The sequence below is a fragment of the Musa acuminata genome, chromosome BXJ2-1, assembly GCF_036884655.1.
Source record: "Musa acuminata AAA Group cultivar baxijiao chromosome BXJ2-1, Cavendish_Baxijiao_AAA, whole genome shotgun sequence".
Taxonomy (NCBI): Eukaryota; Viridiplantae; Streptophyta; class Magnoliopsida; order Zingiberales; family Musaceae; genus Musa; species Musa acuminata.
Window position 1 is genome coordinate 25,711,593 of NC_088338.1, and position 26,544 is coordinate 25,738,136.

At 50.1% G+C, this 26,544-nt stretch overlaps 19 non-coding genes and 14 pseudogenes across 19 annotated transcripts; 8 read left to right on the top strand and 25 right to left on the bottom strand.

Moving 5' to 3' along the window:
* Positions 1-355: 355 nt before the first annotated feature.
* LOC135603248 (5S ribosomal RNA) lies at positions 356-474 on the top strand (annotated as a pseudogene).
* Positions 475-824: 350 nt separating this feature from the next.
* LOC135602362 (5S ribosomal RNA) lies at positions 825-942 on the top strand (annotated as a pseudogene).
* A 349-nt stretch (positions 943-1,291) lies between these two features.
* LOC135601163 (5S ribosomal RNA) lies at positions 1,292-1,410 on the top strand. The gene has a single exon (XR_010483465.1). It is a non-coding gene; the product is annotated as a 5S ribosomal RNA (ribosomal RNA).
* Positions 1,411-1,760: 350 nt separating this feature from the next.
* Positions 1,761-1,879, top strand: LOC135601846 (5S ribosomal RNA; annotated as a pseudogene).
* Positions 1,880-2,229: 350 nt separating this feature from the next.
* LOC135601396 (5S ribosomal RNA) lies at positions 2,230-2,348 on the top strand. The gene has a single exon (XR_010483690.1). It is a non-coding gene; the product is annotated as a 5S ribosomal RNA (ribosomal RNA).
* Positions 2,349-2,998: 650 nt separating this feature from the next.
* Positions 2,999-3,117, top strand: LOC135603249 (5S ribosomal RNA; annotated as a pseudogene).
* Positions 3,118-3,467: 350 nt separating this feature from the next.
* On the top strand, positions 3,468-3,586 carry LOC135600122 (5S ribosomal RNA). The gene has a single exon (XR_010482452.1). It is a non-coding gene; the product is annotated as a 5S ribosomal RNA (ribosomal RNA).
* Positions 3,587-3,936: 350 nt separating this feature from the next.
* Positions 3,937-4,055, top strand: LOC135599783 (5S ribosomal RNA). Its single transcript, XR_010482126.1, has one exon. It is a non-coding gene; the product is annotated as a 5S ribosomal RNA (ribosomal RNA).
* Positions 4,056-4,353: 298 nt separating this feature from the next.
* Positions 4,354-4,470, bottom strand: LOC135602763 (5S ribosomal RNA; annotated as a pseudogene).
* Positions 4,471-4,820: 350 nt separating this feature from the next.
* Positions 4,821-4,939, bottom strand: LOC135600699 (5S ribosomal RNA). Its single transcript, XR_010483015.1, has one exon. It is a non-coding gene; the product is annotated as a 5S ribosomal RNA (ribosomal RNA).
* Positions 4,940-5,289: 350 nt separating this feature from the next.
* LOC135600350 (5S ribosomal RNA) lies at positions 5,290-5,408 on the bottom strand. The gene has a single exon (XR_010482673.1). It is a non-coding gene; the product is annotated as a 5S ribosomal RNA (ribosomal RNA).
* Positions 5,409-5,758: 350 nt separating this feature from the next.
* Positions 5,759-5,877, bottom strand: LOC135602608 (5S ribosomal RNA; annotated as a pseudogene).
* A 350-nt stretch (positions 5,878-6,227) lies between these two features.
* On the bottom strand, positions 6,228-6,346 carry LOC135600578 (5S ribosomal RNA). Its single transcript, XR_010482897.1, has one exon. It is a non-coding gene; the product is annotated as a 5S ribosomal RNA (ribosomal RNA).
* A 10,428-nt stretch (positions 6,347-16,774) lies between these two features.
* Positions 16,775-16,893, bottom strand: LOC135602331 (5S ribosomal RNA; annotated as a pseudogene).
* A 762-nt stretch (positions 16,894-17,655) lies between these two features.
* Positions 17,656-17,774, bottom strand: LOC135601164 (5S ribosomal RNA). Its single transcript, XR_010483466.1, has one exon. It is a non-coding gene; the product is annotated as a 5S ribosomal RNA (ribosomal RNA).
* Positions 17,775-18,124: 350 nt separating this feature from the next.
* LOC135602363 (5S ribosomal RNA) lies at positions 18,125-18,242 on the bottom strand (annotated as a pseudogene).
* A 350-nt stretch (positions 18,243-18,592) lies between these two features.
* LOC135601030 (5S ribosomal RNA) lies at positions 18,593-18,711 on the bottom strand. Its single transcript, XR_010483336.1, has one exon. It is a non-coding gene; the product is annotated as a 5S ribosomal RNA (ribosomal RNA).
* A 350-nt stretch (positions 18,712-19,061) lies between these two features.
* LOC135603679 (5S ribosomal RNA) lies at positions 19,062-19,180 on the bottom strand (annotated as a pseudogene).
* A 350-nt stretch (positions 19,181-19,530) lies between these two features.
* On the bottom strand, positions 19,531-19,649 carry LOC135600989 (5S ribosomal RNA). The gene has a single exon (XR_010483296.1). It is a non-coding gene; the product is annotated as a 5S ribosomal RNA (ribosomal RNA).
* Positions 19,650-19,997: 348 nt separating this feature from the next.
* Positions 19,998-20,116, bottom strand: LOC135600415 (5S ribosomal RNA). The gene has a single exon (XR_010482737.1). It is a non-coding gene; the product is annotated as a 5S ribosomal RNA (ribosomal RNA).
* A 350-nt stretch (positions 20,117-20,466) lies between these two features.
* Positions 20,467-20,585, bottom strand: LOC135601031 (5S ribosomal RNA). The gene has a single exon (XR_010483337.1). It is a non-coding gene; the product is annotated as a 5S ribosomal RNA (ribosomal RNA).
* A 350-nt stretch (positions 20,586-20,935) lies between these two features.
* On the bottom strand, positions 20,936-21,054 carry LOC135601663 (5S ribosomal RNA; annotated as a pseudogene).
* A 350-nt stretch (positions 21,055-21,404) lies between these two features.
* On the bottom strand, positions 21,405-21,523 carry LOC135601032 (5S ribosomal RNA). Its single transcript, XR_010483338.1, has one exon. It is a non-coding gene; the product is annotated as a 5S ribosomal RNA (ribosomal RNA).
* A 350-nt stretch (positions 21,524-21,873) lies between these two features.
* Positions 21,874-21,992, bottom strand: LOC135602017 (5S ribosomal RNA; annotated as a pseudogene).
* Positions 21,993-22,342: 350 nt separating this feature from the next.
* Positions 22,343-22,461, bottom strand: LOC135600431 (5S ribosomal RNA). The gene has a single exon (XR_010482752.1). It is a non-coding gene; the product is annotated as a 5S ribosomal RNA (ribosomal RNA).
* Positions 22,462-22,811: 350 nt separating this feature from the next.
* On the bottom strand, positions 22,812-22,930 carry LOC135600517 (5S ribosomal RNA). The gene has a single exon (XR_010482837.1). It is a non-coding gene; the product is annotated as a 5S ribosomal RNA (ribosomal RNA).
* A 350-nt stretch (positions 22,931-23,280) lies between these two features.
* Positions 23,281-23,399, bottom strand: LOC135602018 (5S ribosomal RNA; annotated as a pseudogene).
* A 350-nt stretch (positions 23,400-23,749) lies between these two features.
* LOC135601084 (5S ribosomal RNA) lies at positions 23,750-23,868 on the bottom strand. The gene has a single exon (XR_010483388.1). It is a non-coding gene; the product is annotated as a 5S ribosomal RNA (ribosomal RNA).
* A 350-nt stretch (positions 23,869-24,218) lies between these two features.
* On the bottom strand, positions 24,219-24,337 carry LOC135601033 (5S ribosomal RNA). The gene has a single exon (XR_010483339.1). It is a non-coding gene; the product is annotated as a 5S ribosomal RNA (ribosomal RNA).
* Positions 24,338-24,687: 350 nt separating this feature from the next.
* LOC135603763 (5S ribosomal RNA) lies at positions 24,688-24,805 on the bottom strand (annotated as a pseudogene).
* Positions 24,806-25,155: 350 nt separating this feature from the next.
* LOC135600990 (5S ribosomal RNA) lies at positions 25,156-25,274 on the bottom strand. The gene has a single exon (XR_010483297.1). It is a non-coding gene; the product is annotated as a 5S ribosomal RNA (ribosomal RNA).
* A 348-nt stretch (positions 25,275-25,622) lies between these two features.
* Positions 25,623-25,741, bottom strand: LOC135601168 (5S ribosomal RNA). The gene has a single exon (XR_010483470.1). It is a non-coding gene; the product is annotated as a 5S ribosomal RNA (ribosomal RNA).
* A 350-nt stretch (positions 25,742-26,091) lies between these two features.
* Positions 26,092-26,209, bottom strand: LOC135603764 (5S ribosomal RNA; annotated as a pseudogene).
* Positions 26,210-26,544: the final 335 nt, after the last annotated feature.

The window sequence follows — 26,544 nt, forward strand, 5'->3', positions numbered from 1 at the left end:
ACAATGATACGCCGATCACGACGTGCACATAGGCGAGGGACGAAGCACGCGAAACAGGTGCGATAATGCCAGCACAAAAACACCGGATCCCATCAAAACTCCGAAGTTAAGCGTGCTTTGGCCAGAGTAATACTAGGATGTGTGACCCGTAGAGCTCCGAGACGATTGTTTTAGGGCTGGAAATTTACTGTGACCGCTACGCAGTCAGTATCGAGGGGCTCGGAGAGAGCTTTCCGGATTGGGGTCGCAATAGCGATTCCGAGATCGTTCTAGAAAGTGCTAATGGTTTCGGCACGCGCTTGCCGTGACCGCGGACCACGACGTGCACATAGGCGAGGGACGAAGCTCGCGAAACGGGTGCGATAATAGCAGCACTAAATCACCGGATCCTATCAAAACACCGAAGTTATGCGTGCTTGGGCCAGAGTAGTACTACGATGGGTGACCCCCTGGGAAGTCCTCGTGTTGCACTCCTTTTTGCATCCCGGGACACGAAACATCTCCCGTAGAGCTCCGAGACGATTGTTTTGGGGCTGGAAATTTGCTGTGACTGCTACGCAGTCAGTATCGAGGGGCTCGGAGAGAGCTTTCCGGATTGGGGTCGCAATAGCGATTCTGAGATCGTTCTAGAAAGTGCCGATGGTTTCGGCACGCGCTTGCCGTGACTGATATGCAGTCGTCGGGCTAGGGCTCGGAGAGAGCTTTCAATAGGGATTTTGTGAACATTCGAGAAAGCGCCGACGGTTTCGTGACGGGCAAGAGGCTCCGGACGTTGATGCGCCGACCGCGACGTGCACATAGGCGAGGGACGAAGCTCGCGAAACAGGTGCGATAATGCAGCACTAAATCACCGGATCCCATCAAAACGCCGAAGTTAAGCGTGCTTGCGCCAGAGTAGTACTACGATGGGTGACCCCCTGGGAAGTCCTCGTGTTGCACTCCTTTTTGCATCCCGGGATACGAAACATCTCCCGTAGAGCTCCGAGACGATTGTTTTGGGGCTAGAAATTTCTGTGATCGCTACGCAGTCAGTATCGAGGGGCTCGGAGAGAGCTTTCCGGATTGGGGTCGCAATAGCGATTCCGAGATCGTTCTAGAAAGTGTCGATGGTTTCGGCACGTGCTTGCCGTGATCGATACGCAATCGTCGGGCTAGGGCTCGGAGAGAGCTTGCAATAGGGATTTCGTGAACGTTCGAGAAAGCGACGACGGTTTCGTGACGGGCAAGAGGCTCCGGACGTTGATGCGCCGACCGTGACGTGCACTTAGGCGAGGGACGTAGCTCGCGAAACGGTTGTGATAATGCCAGCACTAAATCACCGGATCCCATCAAAACACCGAAGTTAAGCGTGCTTGGGCCAGAGTAGTACTACGATGGGTGACCCCCTGGGAAGTCCTCGTGTTGCACTCCTTTTTGCATCCCGGGATACGAAACATCTCCCGTAGAGCTCTGAGACGATTGTTTTGGGGCTGGAAATTTGCTGTGACTGCTATGCAGTCAGTATCGAGGGGCTCGGAGAGAGCTTTCCGGATTGGGGTCGCAATAGCGATTCCGAGATCGTTCTAGAAAGTGTCGATGGATTCGGCACGTGCTTGCCGTGATCGATACGCAATCGTCGGGCTAGGGCTCGGAGAGAGCTTGCAATAGGGATTTCGTGAACGTTCGAGAAAGCGACGACGGTTTCGTGACGGGCAAGAGGCTCCGGACGTTGATGCGCCGACCGCGACGTGCACATAGGCGAGGGACGAAGCTCGCGAAACGGTTGTGATAATGCCAGCACTAAATCACCGGATCCCATCAAAACACCGAAGTTAAGCGTGCTTGGGCCAGAGTTGTACTACGATGGGTGACCCCCTGGGAAGTCCTCGTGTTGCACTCCTTTTTGCATCCCGGGATACGAAACATCTCCCGTAGAGCTCCGAGACGATTGTTTTGCGGCTGGAAATTTGCTGTGACCGCTACGCTGTCAGTATCGAGGGCCTCGGAGAGAGCTTTCCGGATTGTGGTCGCAATAGCGATTCCGAGATCGTTCTAGAAAGTGCCGATGGTTTCGGCACGCGCTTGCCGTGACCGATACGCAATCGTCGGGCTAGGGCTCGGAGAGAGCTTGCAATAGGGATTTCGTGAACGTTCGAGAAAGCACCGACGGTTTCGTGACGGGCAAGAGGCTCCGGACGTTGATGCGCCGAACGCGACGTGCACATAGGCGAGGGACGAAGCTCGCGAAATAGGTGCGATAATGCAAGCACAAAAACACCGGATCCCATCAAAACTCCGAAGTTAAGCGTGCTTGGGCCAGAGTAGTACTAGGATGGGTGACCCCCTGGAAAGTCCTCGTGTTGCACTCCTTTTTGCATCCCGGGATACGAAACATCCCCCGTAGCGCTCCGAGACGATTGTTTTGGGGCTGGAAATTTGCTATGACCGCTACGCAGTCAGTATCGAGGGGCTCGGAGAGAGCTTTCCGGATTGGGGTCGCAATAGCGATTCCGAGATCGTTCTAGAAAGTGCCGATGGTTTCGGCATGCGCTTGCCGTGACCGATACGCAGTCGTCGGGCTAGGGCTCGGAGAGATCTTGCAATAGGGATTTCGAGAACGTTCGAGAAAGCGCCGACGGTTTCGTGACGGGCAAGAGGCTCTGGACATTGATACGCCGATCACGACGTGCACATAGGTGAGGGACGAAGCACGCGAAACAGGTGCGATAATGCCAGCACAAAAACACCGGATCCCATCAAAACTCCGAAGTTAAGCGTGCTTTGGCCAGAGTAATACTAGGATGTGTGACCCGTAGAGCTCCGAGACGATTGTTTTAGGGCTGGAAATTTACTGTGACCGCTACGCAGTCAGTATCGAGGGGCTTGGAGAGAGCTTTCCGGATTGGGGTCGCAATAGCGATTCCGAGATCGTTCTAGAAAGTGCTAATGGTTTCGGCACGCGCTTGCCGTGACCGCGGACCACGACGTGCACATAGGCGAGGGACGAAGCTCGCGAAACGGGTGCGATAATAGCAGCACTAAATCACCGGATCCTATCAAAACACCGAAGTTATGCGTGCTTGGGCCAGAGTAGTACTACGATGGGTGACCCCCTGGGAAGTCCTCGTGTTGCACTCCTTTTTGCATCCCGGGATACGAAACATCTCCCGGAGAGCTCCGAGACGATTGTTTTGGGGTTAGAAATTTGCTGTGACCGCTATGCAATCAGTATCGAGGGGCTCGGAGAGAGCTTTCCGGATTGGGGTCGCAATAGCGATTCCGAGATCGTTCTAGAAAGTGCCGATGGTTTCGGCACGTGCTTGCCGTGATCGATACGCAATCGTCGGGCTAGGGCTCGGAGAGAGCTTGCAACAGGGATTTCGTGAACGTTCGAGAAAGCGACGACGGTTTCGTGACGGGCAAGAGGCTCCGGACGTTGATGCGCCGACCGCGACGTGCACATAGGCGAGGGACGAAGCTCGCGAAACGGGTGCGATAATGCCAGCACTAAATCACCGGATCCCATCAAAACACCGAAGTTAAGCGTGCTTGGGCCAGAGTAGTACTACGATGGGTGACCCCCTGGGAAGTCCTCGTGTTGCACTCCTTTTTGCATCCCGGGATACAAAACATCTCCCGTAGAGCTCCGAGGCGATTGTTTTGGGGCTGGAAATTTGCTGTGACCGCTACGCAGTCAGTATCGAGGGGCTCGGAGAGAGCTTTCCGGATTGGGGTCGCAATAGCGATTCCGAGATCGTTCTAGAAAGTGCCGATGGTTTCGGCACGCGCTTGCCGTGACCGATACGCAGTCGTCGGGCTAGGGCTCGGAGAGAGCTTGCAATAGGGATTTCGAGAATGTTCGAGAAAGCGCCGACGGTTTTGTGACGGGCAAGAGGCTCCGGACATTGATACGCCGACCGCGACGTGCACATAGGCGAGGGACGAAGCACGCGAAACAGGTGCGATAATGCCAGCACGAAAACACCGGATCCCATCAAAACTCCGAAGTTAAGCGTGCTTGGGCCAGAGTAGTACTAGGATGGGTGACCCCCTGGGAAGCCCTCGTGTTGCACTCCTTTTTGCATCCCGGGATACGAAACATCTCCCGGAGAGCTCCGAGATGATTGTTTTGGGGCTAGAAATTTGCTGTGACCGCTACGCAATCAGTATCGAGGGGCTCGTATAGAGCTTTCCAGATTGGGGTCGCAATAGCGATTCCGAGATCGTTCTAGAAAGTGCCGATGGTTTCGGCACGTGCTTGCCGTGATCGATACGCAATCGTCGGGCTAGGGCTCGGAGAGAGCTTGCAACAGGGATTTCGTGAACGTTCGAGAAAGCGACGACGGTTTCGTGACGGGCAAGAGGCTCCGGACGTTGATGCAATAGGGACTTCCCAGGGGGTCACCCATCCTAGTACTACTCTGGCCCAAGCACGCTTAACTTCGGAGTTTTGATGGCATCCGGTGTTTTTGTGCTGGCATTATCGCACCTGTTTCGCGTGCTTCGTCCCTCGCCTATGTGCACGTCGCGGTCGGCGTATCAATGTCCGAAGCCTCTTGCCCGTCACGAAACCGTCGGCGCTTTCTCGAACATTCTCGAAATCCCTATTGCAAGCTCTCTCCGATCCCTAGCCCGATGACTGCGTATCGGTCACGGCAAGCGCGTGCCGAAACCATCGGCACTTTCTAGAATGATATCAGAATCGCTATTGCGACCCCAATCCGGAAAGCTCTCTCCGAGCCCCTCGATACTGACTGCGTAGCAGTCACAGCAAATTTCCAGCCCCAAAACAATCGTCTCGGAGCTCTACGGGAGATGTTTCGTATCCCGGGATGCAAAAAGGAGTGCAACACGAGGACTTCCCAGGGTGTCACCCATCCTAGTACTACTCTGGCCCAAGCACGCTTAACTTCGGAGTTTTGATGGGATCCGGTGATTTAGTGCTAGCATTATCGCACCCATTTCGCGTGCTTCGTCCCTCGCCTATGTGCACGTCGCGGTCGGCGTATCAATGTCCGGAGCCTCTTGCCCGTCACGAAACCGTCGGCGCTTTCTCGAACGTTCTCGAAATCCCTATTGCAAGCTCTCTCCGAGCCCTAGCCCAACGACTGCGTATCGGTCACGGCAAGCGCGTGCCGAAACCATCGGCACTTTCTAGAACGATATCGGAATCACTATTGCGACCCCAATCCGGAAAGCTCTCTCCGAGCCCCTCGATACTGACTGCGTAGCAGTCACAACAAATTTCCAGCCCCAAAACAATCGTCTCGGAGCTCTACGGGAGATGTTTCGTATCCCGGGATGCAAAAACGAGTGCAACACGAGGACTTCCCAGGGTGTCACCAATCCTAGTACTACTCTGGCCCAAGCACGCTTAACTTCGGAGTTTTGATGGGATCCGGTGATTTAGTGCTAGCATTATCGCACCCATTTCGCGTGCTTCGTCCCTCGCCTATGTGCACGTCGCGGTCGGCGTATCAATGTCCGGAGCCTCTTGCCCGTCACGAAACCGTCGGCGCTTTCTCGAACGTTCTCGAAATCCCTATTGCAAGCTCTCTCCGAGCCCTAGCCCGACGAATGCGTATCGGTCACCGCAAGCGCGTGCCGAAACCATCGGCACTTTCTAGAACGATCTCGGAATCGCTATTGCGACCCCAATCCGGAAAGCTCTCTCCGAGCCCCTCGATACTGACAGCGTAGCGGTCACAGCAAATTTCCAGCCCCAAAACAAACGTCTCGGAGCTCTACGGGAGATGTTTCGTATCCCGGGATGCAAAAAGGAGTGCAACACGAGGACTTCCCAGGGGGTCACCCATCGTAGTACTACTCTGGCCCAAGCACGCTTAAATTCGGTGTTTTGATGGGATCCGGTGATTTAGTGCTGGCATTATCACAACCGTTTCGCGAGCTTCGTCCCTCGCCTATGTGCAAGTCGCGGTCGGCGCATCAACGTCCGAAGCCTCTTGCCCGTCACGAAACCGTCGTCGCTTTCTCGAACGTTCACGAAATCCCTATTGCAAGCTCTCTCCGAGCCCTAGCCCGACGACTGCGTATCGGTCACGGCAAGCACGTGCCGAAAACATCGGCACTTTCTAGAACGATCTCGGAATCGCTATTGCGACCCCAATCCGAAAAGCTCTCTCCGAGCCCCTCGATACTGACTACGTAGCGGTCACAGCAAATTTCCAGCCCCAAAACAATCGTCTCGGAGCTCTACGGGAGATGTTTCATATCCCGGGATGCAAAAAGGAGTGCAACACGAGGACTTCCCAGGGGGTCACCCATCCTAGTACTACTCTAGCCCAAGCACGCTTAACTTCGGAGTTTTGATAGGATCCGGTGATTTAGTGCTGCCATTATCGCACCCGTTTCGCGTGCTTCGTCCCTCGCCTATGTGCACGTCGCGGTCGGCGTATCAATGTCCGGAGCCTCTTGCCCATCACGAAACCGTCGGCGCTTTCTCGAACGTTCTCGAAATCCCTATTGCAAGCTCTCTCCGAGCCCTAGCCCGACGACTGCATATCGGTCACGGCAAGCGCGTGCCGAAACCATCGGCACTTTCTAGAACGATCCCGGAATCGCTATTGCGACCCCAATCCGGAAAGCTCTCCGAGCCCCTCGATACTGACTGCGTAGCGGTCACAGCAAATTTCCAGCCCCAAAACAATCGTCTCGGAGCTCTACGGGAGATGTTTCGTGTCCCGGGATGCAAAAAGGAGTGCAACACGAGGACTTCCCAAGGGGTCACCCATCGTAGTACTACTCTGGCCCAAGCACGCTTAACTTCGGTGTTTTGATGGGATCCGGTGATTTAGTGTAATATCCCTCACTTTTGAAAATTATTAATAAAGATTTATTTATAAATCGGGGGACCTATATGTAAATATGAAAATTTCAAGGACTAAATTGCTAAGTTGCAAAATGAAAAGAAAATAAAGAAAACCGAAAATTTCGGTTTTATCCCACCGCCTCCCACGCTCTCTCTGTTTCTTCGAGAAACAGAGAAAAGCGGTGGGGCGTGGGGAGAAGAAGAGAGAAGTAGTGGGAGAAGAGAAGAAGAGGGAAAAGAAGAGAGGAAGAAGAGGGAGAAGAGAAGAAAAGAAGAAGTAGAAGAGAGGGAAGATGGAGAGGAGAGAGAGAGGCAGCTGCAGCAGCTAGGGCTGCAGCACCTCTGTTTTCCGCAGGTTGAAACAGAGGAGAGGATGTGTGGGGCGTTGAGGATGAAAAGGGAAGAAGAAGAAGAAGAAGAAGAAGAAGAAGAAGAAGAGAGGAGGATAGCTGCGGCAAGGCTGCAGCGAGGAGGTGTGTGGCGTTGGGGAGGAAAAAGGGAAGAGGAGAAGAAGAGAAGGAGAAGAAGAGGGAAAAGAGAGGGAAGACGGAGAGGAGCGAGAGGTGGCAGCAGCTAGGGCTGCAGCACCTCTGTTTCCTGCAGGTGGAAACAGAGGAGACGTGTGGGGTGTCGGGTAGGAGAAGAGCATAAGAAGAAGAAGAGGAAGAGAAGAAGAAGGGGAAGCAGGAGAAGAGGTTGTGATACCTCTGTTCCCTGCAGAGGAAACAGAGGAGAGGGTGTGTGTGACGACGGGAAGAAGAAGGGGAGGAAGGAGAAGAAGAGAAGAAGAAGAAAGGAAGGAGAAGGAAGAGGAGAAGGGAAAGAAGTAGCTGCGGCTGCGGCTGTGGCAGCTGCAGCTATGGCAGGGAAAGAGTAAGAGGAAGGAAGAGAAGGGAAGGAGAGGAAGAAGAGAAGGGAAAGAAGGGGCTGCGGCTGCGGCGATGGCAGCTGCAGTTGGAAGAGAAGAAGGAGAGGAAGATGAGCAGGGGAGGAAGAAGAGGCTGTGGTCGTGGCTGAGGCTGCGACTGCAGCAGTGCAGCTGGGAAAGAAGAGAAGGAAAGGAAGAAGAAGAGAAAGTAAAAGGGAAGAAGAGAGGAAGAGGAGAAGGAGAGGCAGCTGTGGCAGTGGCAGCTGCAGCTGGAAGAGAAGGAGAGGAAATAGAGCAGGGGAGAAATAAAAGGCTGCGGCTGTGGTGGCTGCGGCTATGGTTGCGACTGCGACTGCGGCAGTTGCAGCTGGGAAAGAAAAGAAAGGAAAGGGGGAAAAAGGGGCTGCGGACGGGATTGCGGCCGCAGCGGCAGCGACTGCTTATGCAGCAGTTATGTCTGCAAGAGAAGGGAGGAAGGAAGATAGTGCGGTGGAAGGGGCTGCGATTGTGGCAGTGGCAGCGGCGGCGGCTGTGGCAGCTGCGTTTGGGAAAGAAAAAGAAGGAATGAGAGTAAGAGAGAGCAGGTGACTGTGCCTCGATGTTCGACACGTGGTGTAGTTGCGAAGAAAGGAAGAAAACGGGAGCACAAAACGAAACAGAGAGAGGACACGGGGGAAAAGTAGAAGGATTTGGGCTGGCACCTTCTTTGGATCTTCGGATCGAAATCTTTGAAAGGCAAGTTTCCCACTTGTTTCGATCCTTTCTATTGCAAGTTCCCTGTTCGTTTCTCCTATAATTGCTCTGATATGTCTTATTGCAAGTTTCCTGATCTTTTCTCACTGCCAATTTTATCTCCACATTTGCTTTGAATATGTGGAACTTTGAATTGTTCTAGCCTTGCATTTGTTATATCTCCTGTTTAGACGTAACGATTCGAATCTGTGCAACTTCTGAGATTCTGACCTTTTGATACCGAGCTGCCTATAAGTCTTTGTGGAAACTCTGATTTGTTCAAAACTGATTTCATTGGAAACTAGACTCGTAGACCTTTCTTTGATATATGGATTGAAAGATTTGGAATCCAAACACCTGCCCAGTTATCTGTTGAATCTGACATTATGAATTCTACCAACAGAGATTTTGTTCTACGACACTTGCTTACCAAATTATTTGTAACTCTCTCTGTTGGACAGTTTAATTCATATGAAGCCTGTCTTATTTGAAAGTATAATCCAATGATTATTTCTGAGTAAATTGGAGCACGATTGATAGTTTGAATCATTTGTTCAATGTGCCTTCTGTATTCTGCCAGAAATCGAGCTTTGGTCGATTTCTCATATTCTGGTTTCATTCCTTTGGAAATTGATATCCTTTAGCTTTCTCATTCAATTGAGCTTTATATTACTGCTTTGAATTCTTGTATGCTCTTGTCCTTAAAATCATTGCATTCTTGAAAACTGTTGTGTAACGTTTATGCTATATCGTATTGACTCATATAGGCACATGTATATCCTATTGTTCCGCATTTGCTTTCGATATGTGCCTATTCCAGTTTCATTCCTTTGGATATTGAATTCATCTAACCTTCCTATTTTGAATTGAGCTCAATATGAATGCTTTGAATCCCTGTATACTCTTGCCTTCTTTTCATTCCAAAACTGAATACATTTGTGAGAGATTGTTGCTTGCATCGTATTGTCTCGTAAAGGCACATGTACGTTTTGTTGTTCCGCGTGTGCTTCCGTATTATGCTACTTATTGTTTAAACTGCCCTCTTGTATTCTGGTGTTGTGGGATAATGTGAACCTTTGCCAGAAATGGTAAAGGGAGTTATGCATAGAGCCTGCGATGCTCTGCCGGCCCCCTCTGACTTCACCTAGACGTGGGTGGATGGAGCTCCCAGACGTGGGAGACTTCTGTCTGGTGGTCATTCAGAAATGGATGAATCACATTCTGTCTGTGATCCCACTACACCCTCTATATGTTTGATATGACATCCAGAGTTTTGGTGAGTTATTTCTGTTCCTGCTCTGGATAAGTATGATATGATTGCAATGTCAAGGACGACGTTTGAGCTTCTGTACGACATATGAGTTTGATATGCTCTGAAATGCTTCATTCATTGTTGATTTTGCTTCGAAATGTTCCATATGTCGTTGATGTGTTTTGGAACATTTTATATGCCATTGATAAGCTCCGATAAGTTTCCTTTGTTTCTGATATGCTCCAATTACTCTGTGCTCCATTTGCTATGAACTGATATGTTCTAAAATGTCCTATCTGCCATTGATAAGCTCCGATATGTTTCCTTTGTTACTGATATGCTCCAATTACTCTGTGCTCCATTTGCTATGAACTGATATGTTCTGAAATGTCCTATCTGCCATTGATATGTTCCAATTACTCTATGCTCCATTCGTTACGGATCAAATATGTTTTGAATGACATGATACGTATGATTTGGTATCTATTGAGATGGTATCCTTGAGAATTCTTGTATTCTGCCTTGCATTATGATACCTTACTCGTTTGAAACCGTTCCTTTTGTTCTGAATATGCTTTGTCACTTGCTGAGCCGTTTTTGGCTCACTCCGTTGTTATATAAATCTTTCAGGTCAGCTTATCACTCTTCGAGATGTTGATTTGGGCTGAGGCAGTGGATAGCTATTCAGAATTATGGGCAAGTCTGGGTGGTTATTATGATATTGTTGTATAAGTATGTTTTGTATGTAATGAAATGTTGTCGATGAACCGAAATGGATATACTGTGTAAAAGTGTTAGAAGATCTCTCTTATTTGGAATTTCGGAATGTTAAGTCTAATTTATGACAATATGAACTTGTGGTGAATAGTTGGAGTTCTGATTGTATAATTTATTTAGCTTGTGGATTTATAAATGTTGTTCGTGTTTGTCAAGTTGGCTTGGGTTGCCATAAATGTGAATTATCGAGTGATGTGATATATGATTTTAAAATGCACAGGTTTTATGGATGTGAATATGAATAGAATGTTTTTCAGTGTCCTCAAACGTTAGTTTGGATCCTGGATTGGTCTGTGATGAAAATTGTTTTAATATCATGGATAATATTTTGAGGGGCGTGACAGAGGTGGTATCAGAGCATTGTTTGAGGATTACTGAAATATTTGATATGTTGACGTGCAAAATATATTGAGGTCTAATGAACTATAGTGATCGGTGGAAATTTTCTTTGATGCATTTTAGGAATCTGGGATGACGAGGACATTTGGTCCTCCTATTTCATTTGTTTCTGATTAATTAAGAGGAATGAAAGGATTGATTTGGGATATTGAATCAGAGTGGCGCAGCAGAAGCATGGTGGACCTAATTTCATTGGTGGCAGAAAAATGGATGATGCGAATAGAGAAGATATTCGATGTACAAAATTGTTCTGATGATCGAAAGATTTCTTTTGCCACCTTATATTGGAAATAGAAGATGATCATTAATGGCAAAAATGAAAAGAATTTTTGGAGATCAGTGGCAAGATGATAAGGACAAGTTACCAATAAAAATATGATTGGAAATGAATCAGAAAATAATAACAAGAGGGTCAAGACATTTGGATTTGAAATGGGAAGTCATCACAAAAGACTCAATCATATGTGAATTACAAGTTAAATTATGAAACAAATTTATGTTTCCGAGTGACTAGAGTCTATTTTGTTTGTAGAAAGTTGGATCATAAAATAAAAGACTGCCCCTTGAATAAGAAGAAAGAGTCACTGCCTCATAAATCATCAGCCCATGTCAGAGTGTATGCTATCACTGAATATGATTCTGAAACTTCTGAATTAGTGGTCAAAGGTATTATGCATGTTTATGAAAGAATGCAAATATTTGTTTGACCATGGGTCTCATCTATGATTTGATTCGGAATATTCTGCCTATCACTTGGGTATTCAACCAAGACCACTATATTATGTGCTATATGTAAATATGATCATTGGGAATTCTTTGATAACGAACTTGAATCTGGTCCTCTTGTTTGATTTTTGTTGGAGAACTTGAACTTTTGCTGATTTAGTTCTCCTAGAGATTTGGAGTTTTGATATTATACTTGGTATGGATTGGCTATCTTCCTATCATATCAGTATGGATTGGTATATAACAAATGATCACTTTTGCATATTTGATCAGCCGATCTTTTATTTTGAGAGTATGGGACATGATTTATCTCTTTGCCTATGTATCCCAGGATGACTTGCTTGGATTACCTCCAAATGTGACTTTGCTTTTGATTTGGTCCTTGGGACAATCCCAATATCTAAGCCTCTCTACAGAAAGATATCATTTGAGTAAGTGGAATTGGAAAAGCAACTACAAGGATTATTAAATGAGGATTTTATTTGGCTTAATATTTCATCATGAGGTGCTCCGGTGTTAGTTAAAAAGATGTATGGAACATTGAGGCTTTGTAATGATTATAGACAATTGAATCAGGTGACAATCAAAAATGAGTATTTCCGGAAGTAACGACTTGCTTGATTAACTTCAGGGTGCGCAAGTATTTTTAGAAATTGATTGAAGGTCGGGTTACCATTTATTGAGGATCAAGGAGGAGAATATTTCGGTCACTCTTGGATAATTATGTCATTATATTGTATTGATGAAATTATTTGAGAGCAAGAGAAGGAAATAAAGATATCATAATCCTCATCTTTTCGTGGATTGAACTATGATCAATTTAGAGGACTAAATTTTCTTTTAAGGAGGGGAGAGTGTAATATCCCTCACTTTTGAAAATTATTAATAAAGATTTATTTATAAATCGGGGGACCTATATGTAAATATGAAAATTTCAAGGACTAAATTGCTAAGTTGCAAAATGAAAAGAAAATAAAGAAAACCGAAAATTTCGGTTTTATCCCACCGCCTCCCACGCTCTCTCTGTTTCTTCGAGAAACAGAGAAAAGCGGTGGGGCGTGGGGAGAAGAAGAGAGAAGTAGTGGGAGAAGAGAAGAAGAGGGAAAAGAAGAGAGGAAGAAGAGGGAGAAGAGAAGAAAAGAAGAAGTAGAAGAGAGGGAAGATGGAGAGGAGAGAGAGAGGCAGCTGCAGCAGCTAGGGCTGCAGCACCTCTGTTTTCCGCAGGTTGAAACAGAGGAGAGGATGTGTGGGGCGTTGAGGATGAAAAGGGAAGAAGAAGAAGAAGAAGAAGAAGAAGAAGAAGAGAGGAGGATAGCTGCGGCAAGGCTGCAGCGAGGAGGTGTGTGGCGTTGGGGAGGAAAAAGGGAAGAGGAGAAGAAGAGAAGGAGAAGAAGAGGGAAAAGAGAGGGAAGACGGAGAGGAGCGAGAGGTGGCAGCAGCTAGGGCTGCAGCACCTCTGTTTCCTGCAGGTGGAAACAGAGGAGACGTGTGGGGTGTCGGGTAGGAGAAGAGCATAAGAAGAAGAAGAGGAAGAGAAGAAGAAGGGGAAGCAGGAGAAGAGGTTGTGATACCTCTGTTCCCTGCAGAGGAAACAGAGGAGAGGGTGTGTGTGACGACGGGAAGAAGAAGGGGAGGAAGGAGAAGAAGAGAAGAAGAAGAAAGGAAGGAGAAGGAAGAGGAGAAGGGAAAGAAGTAGCTGCGGCTGCGGCTGTGGCAGCTGCAGCTATGGCAGGGAAAGAGTAAGAGGAAGGAAGAGAAGGGAAGGAGAGGAAGAAGAGAAGGGAAAGAAGGGGCTGCGGCTGCGGCGATGGCAGCTGCAGTTGGAAGAGAAGAAGGAGAGGAAGATGAGCAGGGGAGGAAGAAGAGGCTGTGGTCGTGGCTGAGGCTGCGACTGCAGCAGTGCAGCTGGGAAAGAAGAGAAGGAAAGGAAGAAGAAGAGAAAGTAAAAGGGAAGAAGAGAGGAAGAGGAGAAGGAGAGGCAGCTGTGGCAGTGGCAGCTGCAGCTGGAAGAGAAGGAGAGGAAATAGAGCAGGGGAGAAATAAAAGGCTGCGGCTGTGGTGGCTGCGGCCATGGTTGCGACTGCGACTGCGGCAGTTGCAGCTGGGAAAGAAAAGAAAGGAAAGGGGGAAAAAGGGGCTGCGGACGGGATTGCGGCCGCAGCGGCAGCGACTGCGTATGCAGCAGTTATGTCTGCAAGAGAAGGGAGGAAGGAAGATAGTGCGGTGGAAGGGGCTGCGATTGTGGCAGTGGCAGCGGCGGCGGCTGTGGCAGCTGCGTTTGGGAAAGAAAAAGAAGGAATGAGAGTAAGAGAGAGCAGGTGACTGTGCCTCGATGTTCGACACGTGGTGTAGTTGCGAAGAAAGGAAGAAAACGGGAGCACAAAACGAAACAGAGAGAGGACACGGGGGAAAAGTAGAAGGATTTGGGCTGGCACCTTCTTTGGATCTTCGGATCGAAATCTTTGAAAGGCAAGTTTCCCACTTGTTTCGATCCTTTCTATTGCAAGTTCCCTGTTCGTTTCTCCTATAATTGCTCTGATATGTCTTATTGCAAGTTTCCTGATCTTTTCTCACTGCCAATTTTATCTCCACATTTGCTTTGAATATGTGGAACTTTGAATTGTTCTAGCCTTGCATTTGTTATATCTCCTGTTTAGACGTAACGATTCGAATCTGTGCAACTTCTGAGATTCTGACCTTTTGATACCGAGCTGCCTATAAGTCTTTGTGGAAACTCTGATTTGTTCAAAACTGATTTCATTGGAAACTAGACTCGTAGACCTTTCTTTGATATATGGATTGAAAGATTTGGAATCCAAACACCTGCCCAGTTATCTGTTGAATCTGACATTATGAATTCTACCAACAGAGATTTTGTTCTACGACACTTGCTTACCAAATTATTTGTAACTCTCTCTGTTGGACAGTTTAATTCATATGAAGCCTGTCTTATCTGAAAGTATAATCCAATGATTATTTCTGAGTAAATTGGAGCACGATTGATAGTTTGAATCATTTGTTCAATGTGCCTTCTGTATTCTGCCAGAAATCGAGCTTTGGTCGATTTCTCATATTCTGGTTTCATTCCTTTGGAAATTGATATCCTTTAGCTTTCTCATTCAATTGAGCTTTATATTACTGCTTTGAATTCTTGTATGCTCTTGTCCTTAAAATCATTGCATTCTTGAAAACTGTTGTGTAACGTTTATGCTATATCGTATTGACTCATATAGGCACATGTATATCCTATTGTTCCGCATTTGCTTTCGATATGTGCCTATTCCAGTTTCATTCCTTTGGATATTGAATTCATCTAACCTTCCTATTTTGAATTGAGCTCAGTATTAATGCTTTGAATCCCTGTATACTCTTGCCTTCTTTTCATTCCAAAACTGAATACATTTGTGAGAGATTGTTGCTTGCATCGTATTGTCTCGTAAAGGCACATGTACGTTTTGTTGTTCCGCGTGTGCTTCCGTATTATGCTACTTATTGTTTAAACTGCCCTCTTGTATTCTGGTGTTGTGGGATAATGTGAACCTTTGCCAGAAATGGTAAAGGGAGTTATGCATAGAGCCTGCGATGCTCTGCCGGCCCCCTCTGACTTCACCTAGACGTGGGTGGATGGAGCTCCCAGACGTGAGAGACTTCTGTCTGGTGGTCATTCAGAAATGGATGAATCACATTCTGTCTGTGATCCCACTACACCCTCTATATGTTTGATATGACATCCAGAGTTTTGGTGAGTTATTTCTGTTCCTGCTCTGGATAAGTATGATATGATTGCAATGTCAAGGACGACGTTTGAGCTTCTGTACGACATATGAGTTTGATATGCTCTGAAATGCTTCATTCATTGTTGATTTTGCTTCGAAATGTTCCATATGTCGTTGATGTGTTTTGGAACATTTTATATGCCATTGATAAGCTCCGATAAGTTTCCTTTGTTTCTGATATGCTCCAATTACTCTGTGCTCCATTTGCTATGAACTGATATGTTCTAAAATGTCCTATCTGTCATTGATAAGCTCCGATATGTTTCCTTTGTTACTGATATGCTCCAATTACTCTGTGCTCCATTTGCTATGAACTGATATGTTCTGAAATGTCCTATCTGCCATTGATATGTTCCAATTACTCTATGCTCCATTCGTTACGGATCAAATATGTTTTGAATGACATGATACGTATGATTTGGTATCTATTGAGATGGTATCCTTGAGAATTCTTGTATTCTGCCTTGCATTATGATACCTTACTCGTTTGAAACCGTTCCTTTTGTTCTGAATATGCTTTGTCACTTGCTGAGCCGTTTTTGGCTCACTCCGTTGTTATATAAATCTTTCAGGTCAGCTTATCACTCTTCGAGATGTTGATTTGGGCTGAGGCAGTGGATAGCTATTCAGAATTATGGGCAAGTCTGGGTGGTTATTATGATATTGTTGTATAAGTATGTTTTGTATGTAATGAAATGTTGTCGATGAACCGAAATGGATATACTGTGTAAAAGTGTTAGAAGATCTCTCTTATTTGGAATTTCGGAATGTTAAGTCTAATTTATGACAATATGAACTTGTGGTGAATAGTTGGAGTTCTGATTGTATAATTTATTTAGCTTGTGGATTTATAAATGTTGTTCGTGTTTGTCAAGTTGGCTTGGGTTGCCATAAATGTGAATTATCGAGTGATGTGATATATGATTTTAAAATGCACAGGTTTTATGGATGTGAATATGAATAGAATGTTTTTCAGTGTCCTCAAACGTTAGTTTGGATCCTGGATTGGTCTGTGATGAAAATTGTTTTAATATCATGGATAATATTTTGAGGGGCGTGACATTTAGTGCTGGCATTATCGAACCCGTTTCGCGAGCTTCGTCCCTCGCCTGTGTGCACGTCGCGGTCGGCGCATCCACGTCCGGAGCCTCTTGCCCGTCAAGAAACCGTCGTCGCTTTCTCGAACGTTCACGAAATCCCTATTGCAAGCTCTCTCCGAGCCCTAGCCCGACGATTGCGTATCGATCACGGCAAGCACGTGCCGAAAGCATCGGCACATTCTAGAACGATCTCGGAATCGCTATTGCGACCCCAATCCGGAAAGCTCTCTCGGAGCCCCTCGATACTGACTGCGTAGCGGTCACAGCAAATTTCCAGCCCCAAAATAATCGTCTCGGAGCTCTACGGGAGATGTTTCGTATCCCGGGATGCAAAAAGGAGTGCAACACGAGGACTTCCCAGGGGGTCACCCATCCTAGTACTACTCTGGCCCAAGCACGCTTAAATTCGGTGTTTTGATGGGATCCGGTGATTTAGTGCTGGCATTATCACAACCGTTTCGCGAGCTTCGTCCCTCGCCTATGTGCACGTCGCGGTCGGCGCATCAACGTCCGGAGCCTCTTGCCCGTCACGAAACCGTCGTCGCTTTCTCGAACGTTCACGAAATCCCTATTGCAAGCTCTCTCCGAGCCCTAGCCCGACGATTGCGTATCGATCACGGCAAGCACGTGCCGAAACCATCAACACATTCTAGAACGATCTCGGAATCGCTATTGCGACCCCAATCCGGAAAGCTCTCTCCGAGCCCCTCGATACTGACTGCGTAGCGGTCACAGCAAATTTCCAGCCCCAAAACAATCGTCTCGGAGCTCTACGGGTCACACATCCTAGTATTACTCTGGCCAAAGCACGCTTAACTTCGGAGTTTTGATGGGATCCGGTGTTTTTGTGCTGGCATTATCGCACCTGTTTCGCGTGCTTCGTCCCTCGCCTATGTGCACGTCGCGATCGGCGCATCAACGTCCGGAGCCTCTTGCCCGTCACGAAACCGTCGTCGCTTTCTCGAACGTTCACGAAATCCCTATTGCAAGCTCTCTCCGAGCCCTAGCCCGACGATTGCGTATCTATCATGGCAAGCACGTGCCGAAACCATCGACACTTTCTAGAACGATCTCGGAATCGCTATTGCGACCCCAATCCGGAAAGCTCTCTCCGAGCCCCACGATACTGACTGCGTAGCGGTCACAGCAAATTTCCAGCCCCAAAACAATCGTCTCGGAGCTCTACGGGAGATGTTTCGTATCCCGGGATGCAAAAAGGAGTGCAACACGAGGACTTCCCAGGGGGTCACCCATCGTAGTACTACTCTGGCCCAAGCACGCTTAACTTCGGTGTTTTGATGGGATCCGGTGATTTAGTGCTGGCATTATCACAACCGTTTCGCGAGCTTCGTCCCTCGCCTATGTGCACGTCGCGGTCGGCGCATCAACGTCCGGAGCCTCTTGCCCGTCACGAAACCGTCGTCGCTTTCTCGAACGTTCACGAAATCCCTATTGCAAGCTCTCTCCGAGCCCTAGCCCGACGATTGCGTATCGATCACGACAAGCACGTGCCGAAACCATCGACACTTTCTAGAACGATCTCGGAATCGCTATTGCGACCCCAATCCGTAAAGCTCTCTCCGAGCCCCTCGATACTGACTGCGTAGCGGTCACAGCAAATTTCCAGCCCCAAAACAATCGTCTCGGAGCTCTACGGGAGATGTTTCGTATCCCGGGATGCAAAAAGGAGTGCAACACGAGGACTTCCCAGGGGGTCACCCATCGTAGTACTACTCTGGCGCAAGCACGCTTAACTTCGGCGTTTTGATGGGATCCGGTGATTTAGTGCTGCATTATCGCACCTGTTTCGCGAGCTTCGTCCCTCGCCTATGTGCACGTCGCGGTCGGCGCATCAACGTCCGGAGCCTCTTGCCCGTCACGAAACCGTCGGCGCTTTGTCGAACGTTCACGAAATCCCTATTGCAAGCTCTCTCCGAGCCCTAGCCCGACGATTGAGTTTCGGTCACGGCAAGCGCGTGCCGAAACCATCGGCACTTTCTAGAACGATCTCAGAATCGCTATTGCGACCCCAATCCGGAAAGCTCTCTCCGAGCCCCTCGATACTGACTGCGTAGCGGTCACAGCAAATTTCCAGCCCCGAAACAATCGTCTCGGAGCTCTACGGGAGATGTTTCGTATCCCGGGATGCAAAAAGGAGTTCAACACGAGGACTTCCTAGGGGGTCACCCATCCTAGTACTACTCTGGCCCAAGCACGCTTAACTTCGGAGATTTGATGGGATCCGGTGTTTTAGTGCTGGCATTATCGCACCTGTTTCGCGTGCTTCGTTCCTCGCCTATGTGCACGTCGCGGTCGGCGTATCAATGTCCGGAGCCTCTTGCCCGTCACGAAACCGTCGGCGCTTTCTCGAACGTTCTCGAAATCCCTATTGCAAGCTCTCTCCGAGCCCTAGCCCGACGACTGCGTATCGGTCACGGCAAGCACGTGCCGAAACCATCGGCATTTTCTAGAACGATCTCGGAATCGCTATTGCAACCCCAATCCGGAAAGCTCTCTCCGAGCCCCTCGATACTGGCTGCGTAGCGGTCACAGCAAATTTCCAGCCCCAAAACAATCGTCTCGGAGCTCTACGGGAGATGTTTCGTATCCCGGGATGTAAAAAGGAGTGCAACACGAGGACTTCCCAGGGGGTCACCCATCGTAGTACTACTCTGGCCCAAGTACGCTTAACTTCGGTGTTTTGATGGGATCCGGTGATTTAGTGTTGCCATTATCGCACCCGTTTCGCGTGCTTCGTCCCTCGCCTATGTGCACGTCGCGGTCGGCGTATCAACGTCCGGAGCCTCTTGCCCATCACGAAACCGTCGGCGCTTTCTCGAACGTTCACGAAATCCCTATTGCAAGCTCTCTCCGAGCCCTAGCCCGACGACTGCGTATCGGTCACGGCAAGCGCGTGCCGAAAACATCGGCACTTTCTAGAACGATCTCGGAATCGCTATTGCGACCCCAATCCGAAAAGCTCTCTCCGAGCCCCTCGATACTGACTACGTAGCGGTCACAGCAAATTTCCAGCCCCAAAACAATCGTCTCGGAGCTCTACGGGAGATGTTTCGTATCCCGGGATGCAAAAAGGAGTGCAACACGAGGACTTCCCAGGGGGTCACCCATCCTAGTACTACTCTAGCCCAAGCACGCTTAACTTCGGAGTTTTGATGGGATCCGGTGATTTAGTGGTGCCATTATCGCACCCGTTTCGCGTGCTTCGTCCCTCGCCTATGTGCACGTCGCGGTCGGCGTATCAATGTCCGGAGCCTCTTGCCCGTCACGAAACCGTCGGCGCTTTCTCGAACGTTCTCGAAATCCCTATTGCAAGCTCTCTCCGAGTCCTAGCCCGACGACTGCATATCGGTCACGGCAAGCGCGTGCCGAAACCATCGGCACTTTCTAGAACGATCCCGGAATCGCTATTGCGACCCGAATCCGGAAAGCTCTCCGAGCCCCTCGATACTGACTGCGTAGCGGTCACAGCAAATTTCCAGCCCCAAAACAATCGTCTCGGAGCTCTACGGGAGATGTTTCGTGTCCCGGGATGCAAAAAGGAGTGCAACACGAGGACTTCCCAAGGGGTCACCCATCGCAGTACTACTCTGGCCCAAGCACGCTTAACTTCGGTGTTTTGATGGGATCCGGTGATTTAGTGCTGGCATTATCGCACCCGTTTCGCGAGCTTCGTCCCTCGCCTGTGTGCACGTCGCGGTCAGCGCATCCACGTCCGGAGCCTCTTGCCCGTCAAGAAACCGTCGTCGCTTTCTCGAACGTTCACGAAATCCCTATTGCAAGCTCTCTCCGAGCCCTAGCCCGACGATTGCGTATCGATCACGGCAAGCACGTGCCGAAAGCATCGGCACATTCTAGAACGATCTCGGAATCGCTATTGCGACCCTAATCCGGAAAGCTCTCTCGGAGCCCCTCGATACTGACTGCGTAGCGGTCACAGCAAATTTCCAGCCCCAAAACAATCGTCTCGGAGCTCTACGGGAGATGTTTCGTATCCCGGGATGCAAAAAGGAGTTCAACACGAGGACTTCCTAGGGGGTCACCCATCCTAGTACTACTCTGGCCCAAGCACGCTTAACTTCGGAGATTTGATGGGATCCGGTGTTTTAGTGCTGGCATTATCGCACCTGTTTCGCGTGCTTCGTTCCTCGCCTATGTGCACGTCGCGGTCGGCGTATCAATGTCCGGAGCCTCTTGCCCGTCACGAAACCGTCGGCGCTTTCTCGAACGTTCTCGAAATCCCTATTGCAAGCTCTCTCCGAGCCCTAGCCCGACGATTGCGTATCGATCACGACAAGCACGTGCCGAAACCATCGACACTTTCTAGAACGATCTCGGAATCGCTATTGCGACCCCAATCCGTAAAGCTCTCTCCGAGCCCCTCGATACTGACTGCGTAGCGGTCACAGCAAATTTCCAGCCCCAAAACAATCGTCTCGGAGCTCTACGGGAGATGTTTCGTATCCCGGGATGCAAAAAGGAGTGCAACACGAGGACTTCCCAGGGGGTCACCCATCGTAGTACTACTCTGGCGCAAGCACGCTTAACTTCGGCGTTTTGATGGGATCCGGTGATTTAGTGGTGCCATTATCGCACCCGTTTCGCGTGCTTCGTCCCTCGCCTATGTGCACGTCGCGGTCGGCGTATCAATGTCCGGAGCCTCTTGCCCGTCACGAAACCGTCGGCGCTTTCTCGAACGTTCTCGAAATCCCTATTGCAAGCTCTCTCCGAGCCCTAGCCCGACGATTGCGTATCGATCACGGCAAGCACGTGCCGAAAGCATCGGCACATTCTAGAACGATCTCGGAATCGCTATTGCGACCCCAATCCGGAAAGCTCTCTCGGAGCCCCTCGATACTGACTGCGTAGCGGTCACAGCAAATTTCCAGCCCCAAAACAATCGTCTCGGAGCTCTACGGGAGATGTTTCGTATCCCGGGATGCAAAAAGGAGTTCAACACGAGGACTTCCTAGGGGGTCACCCATCCTAGTACTACTCTGGCCCAAGCACGCTTAACTTCGGAGATTTGATGGGATCCGGTGTTTTAGTGCTGGCATTATCGCACCTGTTTCGCGTGCTTCGTTCCTCGCCTATGTGCACGTCGCGGTCGGCGTATCAATGTCCGGAGCCTCTTGCCCGTCACGAAACCGTCGGCGCTTTCTCGAACGTTCACGAAATCCCTATTGCAAGCTCTCTCCGAGCCCTAGCCCGACGATTGCGTATCGATCACGGCAAGCACGTGTCGAAAGCATCGGCACATTCTAGAACGATCTCGGAATCGCTATTGCGACCCCAATCCAGAAAGCTCTCTCGGAGCCCCTCGATACTGACTGCGTAGCGGTCACAGCAAATTTCCAGCCCCAAAACAATCGTCTCGGAGCTCTACGGGAGATGTTTCGTATCCCGGGATGCAAAAAGGAGTGCAACGCGAGGACTTCCCAGGGGGTCACCCATCCTAGTACTACTCTGGCCCAAGCACGCTTAACTTCGATGTTTTGATGGGATCCGGTGATTTAGTGCTAGAATTATCGCACCCGTTTCGCGAGCTTCGTTCCTCGCCTATGTGCACGTTGCGATCGGCACATCCACGTCCGAAGCCTCTTGCCCGTCACGAAACCGTCGTCACTTTCTCGAACGTTCACGAAATCCCTATTGCAAGCTCTCTCCGAGCCCTAGCCCGACGATTGCGTGTCGATTACGGCAAGCACGTGCCGAAACCATCGGCACTTTCTAGAACGATCTCGGAATCGCTATTGCGACCCCAATCCGGAAAGCTCTCTCGGAACCCCTCGATACTGACTGCGTAGCGGTCACAGCAAATTTCCAGCCCCAAAACAATCGTCTCGGAGCTCTACGGGAGATGTTTCGTATCCCGGGATGCAAAAAGGAGTGCAACACGAGGACTTCCCAGGGGGTCACCCATCCTAGTACTACTCTGGTCCAAGCACGCTTAACTTCGGTGTTTTGATGGGATCCGGTGATTTAGTGCTGGCATTATCGCACCCGTTTCGCGTGCTTCGTCCCTCGCCTATGTGCACGTCGCGGTCGGCGCATCCACGTCCGGAGCCTCTTGCCCGTCAAGAAACCGTCGTCGCTTTCTCGAACGTTCACGAAATCCCTATTGCAAGCTCTCTCCGAGCCCTAGCCCGACGATTGCGTATCGATCACGGCAAGCACGTGCCGAAACCATCGGCACATTCTAGAACGATCTCGGAATCGCTATTGCGACCCCAATCCGGAAAGCTCTCTCGGAGCCCCTCGATACTGACTGCGTAGCGGTCACAGCAAATTTCCAGCCCCAAAACAATCGTCTCGGAGCTCTACGGGAGATGTTTCGTATCCCGGGATGCAAAAAGGAGTGCAACACGAGGACTTCCCAGGGGGTCACCCATCCTAGTACTACTCTGGCCCAAGCACGCTTAACTTCGGTGTTTTCATGGGATCCGGTGATTTAGTGCTGGCATTATCGCACCCGTTTCGCGTGCTTCGTCCCTCGCCTATGTGCACGTCGCGGTCGGCGTATCAACGTCCGGAGCCTCTTGCCCATCACGAAACCGTCGGCGCTTTCTCGAACATTCACGAAATCCCTATTGCAAGCTCTCTCCGAGCCCTAGCCCGACGACTGCGTATCAGTCACGGCAAGCGCGTGCCGAAACCATCGGCACTTTCTAGAACGATCTCGGAATCGCTATTGCGACCCCAATCCGGAAAGCTCTCTCGGAGACCCTCGATACTGACAGCGTAGCGGTCACAGCAAATTTCCAGTCCCAAAACAATCGTCTCGGAGCTCTACGGGAGATGTTTCGTATCCCGGGATGCAAAAAGGAGTGCAACGCGAGGACTTCCCAGGGGGTCACCCATCCTAGTACTACTCTGGCCCAAGCACGCTTAACTTCGATGTTTTGATGGGATCCGGTGATTTAGTGCTAGAATTATCGCACCCGTTTCGCGAGCTTCGTTCCTCGCCTATGTGCACGTCGCGATCTGCGCATCCACGTCCGGAGCCTCTTGCCCGTCACGAAACCGTCGTCGCTTTCTCGAACGTTCACGAAATCCCTATTGCAAGCTCTCTCCGAGCCCTAGCCCGACGATTGCGTGTCGATCACGGCAAGCACGTGCCGAAACCATCGGCACTTTCTAGAACGATCTCGGAATCGCTATTGCGACCCCAATCCGGAAAGCTCTCTCGGAACCCCTCGATACTGACTGCGTAGCGGTCACAGCAAATTTCCAGCCCCAAAACAATCGTCTCGGAGCTCTACGGGAGATGTTTCGTATCCCGGGATGCAAAAAGGAGTGCAACACGAGGACTTCCCAGGGGGTCACCCATCCTAGTACTACTCTGGTCCAAGCACGCTTAACTTCGGTGTTTTGATGGGATCCGGTGATTTAGTGCTGGCATTATCGCACCTGTTTCGCGTGCTTCATCCCTCGCCTATGTGCACGTCGCGGTCGGCGCATCCACGTCCGGAGCCTCTTGCCCGTCAAGAAACCGTCGTCGCTTTCTCGAACGTTCACGAAATCCCTATTGCAAGCTCTCTCCGAGCCCTAGCCCGACGATTGCGTATCGATCACGGCAAGCACGTGCCGAAACCATCGGCACATTCTAGAACGATCTCGGAATCGCTATTGCGACCCCAATCCGGAAAGCTCTCTCGGAGCCCCTCAATACTGACAGCGTAGCGGTCACAGCAAATTTCCAGCCCCAAAACAATCGTCTCGGAGCTCTACGGGAGATGTTTCGTATCCCGGGATGCAAAAAGGAGTTCAACACGAGGACTTCCTAGGGGGTCACCCATCCTAGTACTACTCTGGCCCAAGCACGCTTAACTTCGGAGATTTGATGGGATCCGGTGTTTTAGTGCTGGCATTATCGCACCTGTTTCGCGTGCTTCGTTCCTCGCCTATGTGCACGTCGCGGTCGGCGTATCAATGTCCGGAGCCTCTTGCCCGTCACGAAACCGTCGGCGCTTTCTCGAACGTTCTCGAAATCCCTATTGCAAGCTCTCTCCGAGCCCTAGCCCGACGATTGCGTATCGATCACGACAAGCACGTGCCGAAACCATCGACACTTTCTAGAACGATCTCGGAATCGCTATTGCGACCCCAATCCGTAAAGCTCTCTCCGAGCCCCTCGATACTGACTGCGTAGCGGTCACAGCAAATTTCCAGCCCCAAAACAATCGTCTCGGAGCTCTACGGGAGATGTTTCGTATCCCGGGATGCAAAAAGGAGTGCAACACGAGGACTTCCCAGGGGGTCACCCATCGTAGTACTACTCTGGCGCAAGCACGCTTAACTTCGGCGTTTTGATGGGATCGGGTGATTTAGTGCTGCATTATCGCACCTGTTTCGCGTGCTTCGTCCCTCGCCTATGTGCACGTCGCGGTCGGCGTATCAACGTCCGGAGCCTCTTGCCCATCACGAAACCGTCGGCGCTTTCTCGAACGTTCACGAAATCCCTATTGCAAGCTCTCTCCGAGCCCTAGCCCGACGACTGCGTATCGGTCACGGCAAGCGCGTGCCGAAAACATCGGCACTTTCTAGAACGATCTCGGAATCGCTATTGCGACCCCAATCCGAAAAGCTCTCTCCGAGCCCCTCGATACTGACTACGTAGCGGTCACAGCAAATTTCCAGCCCCAAAACAATCCTCTCGGAGCTCTACGGGAGATGTTTCGTATCTCGGGATGCAAAAAGGAGTGCAACACGAGGACTTCCCAGGGGGTCACCCATCCTAGTACTACTCTAGCCCAAGCACGCTTAACTTCGGAGTTTTGATGGGATCCGGTGATTTAGTGGTGCCATTATCGCACCCGTTTCGCGTGCTTCGTCCCTCGCCTATGTGCACGTCGCGGTCGGCGTATCAATGTCCGGAGCCTCTTGCCCGTCACGAAACCGTCGGCGCTTTCTCGAACGTTCTCGAAATCCCTATTGCAAGCTCTCTCCGAGTCCTAGCCCGACGACTGCATATCGGTCACGGCAAGCGCGTGCCGAAACCATCGGCACTTTCTAGAACGATCCCGGAATCGCTATTGCGACCCGAATCCGGAAAGCTCTCCGAGCCCCTCGATACTGACTGCGTAGCGGTCACAGCAAATTTCCAGCCCCAAAACAATCGTCTCGGAGCTCTACGGGAGATGTTTCGTGTCCCGGGATGCAAAAAGGAGTGCAACACGAGGACTTCCCAAGGGGTCACCCATCGCAATACTACTCTGGCCCAAGCACGCTTAACTTCGGTGTTTTGATGGGATCCGGTGATTTAGTGCTGGCATTATCGCACCCGTTTCGCGAGCTTCGTCCCTCGCCTGTGTGCACGTCGCGGTCAGCGCATCCACGTCCGGAGCCTCTTGCCCGTCAAGAAACCGTCGGCGCTTTCTCGAACGTTCTCGAAATCCCTATTGCAAGCTCTCTCCGAGCCCTAGCCCGACGATTGCGTATCGATCACGACAAGCACGTGCCGAAACCATCGACACTTTCTAGAACGATCTCGGAATCGCTATTGCGACCCCAATCCGTAAAGCTCTCTCCGAGCCCCTCGATACTGACTGCGTAGCGGTCACAGCAAATTTCCAGCCCCAAAACAATCGTCTCGGAGCTCTACGGGAGATGTTTCGTATCCCGGGATGCAAAAAGGAGTGCAACACGAGGACTTCCCAGGGGGTCACCCATCGTAGTACTACTCTGGCGCAAGCACGCTTAACTTCGGCGTTTTGATGGGATCGGGTGATTTAGTGCTGCATTATCGCACCTGTTTCGCGTGCTTCGTCCCTCGCCTATGTGCACGTCGCGGTCGGCGTATCAACGTCCGGAGCCTCTTGCCCATCACGAAACCGTCGGCGCTTTCTCGAACGTTCACGAAATCCCTATTGCAAGCTCTCTCCGAGCCCTAGCCCGACGACTGCGTATCGGTCACGGCAAGCGCGTGCCGAAAACATCGGCACTTTCTAGAACGATCTCGGAATCGCTATTGCGACCCCAATCCGAAAAGCTCTCTCCGAGCCCCTCGATACTGACTACGTAGCGGTCACAGCAAATTTCCAGCCCCAAAACAATCCTCTCGGAGCTCTACGGGAGATGTTTCGTAT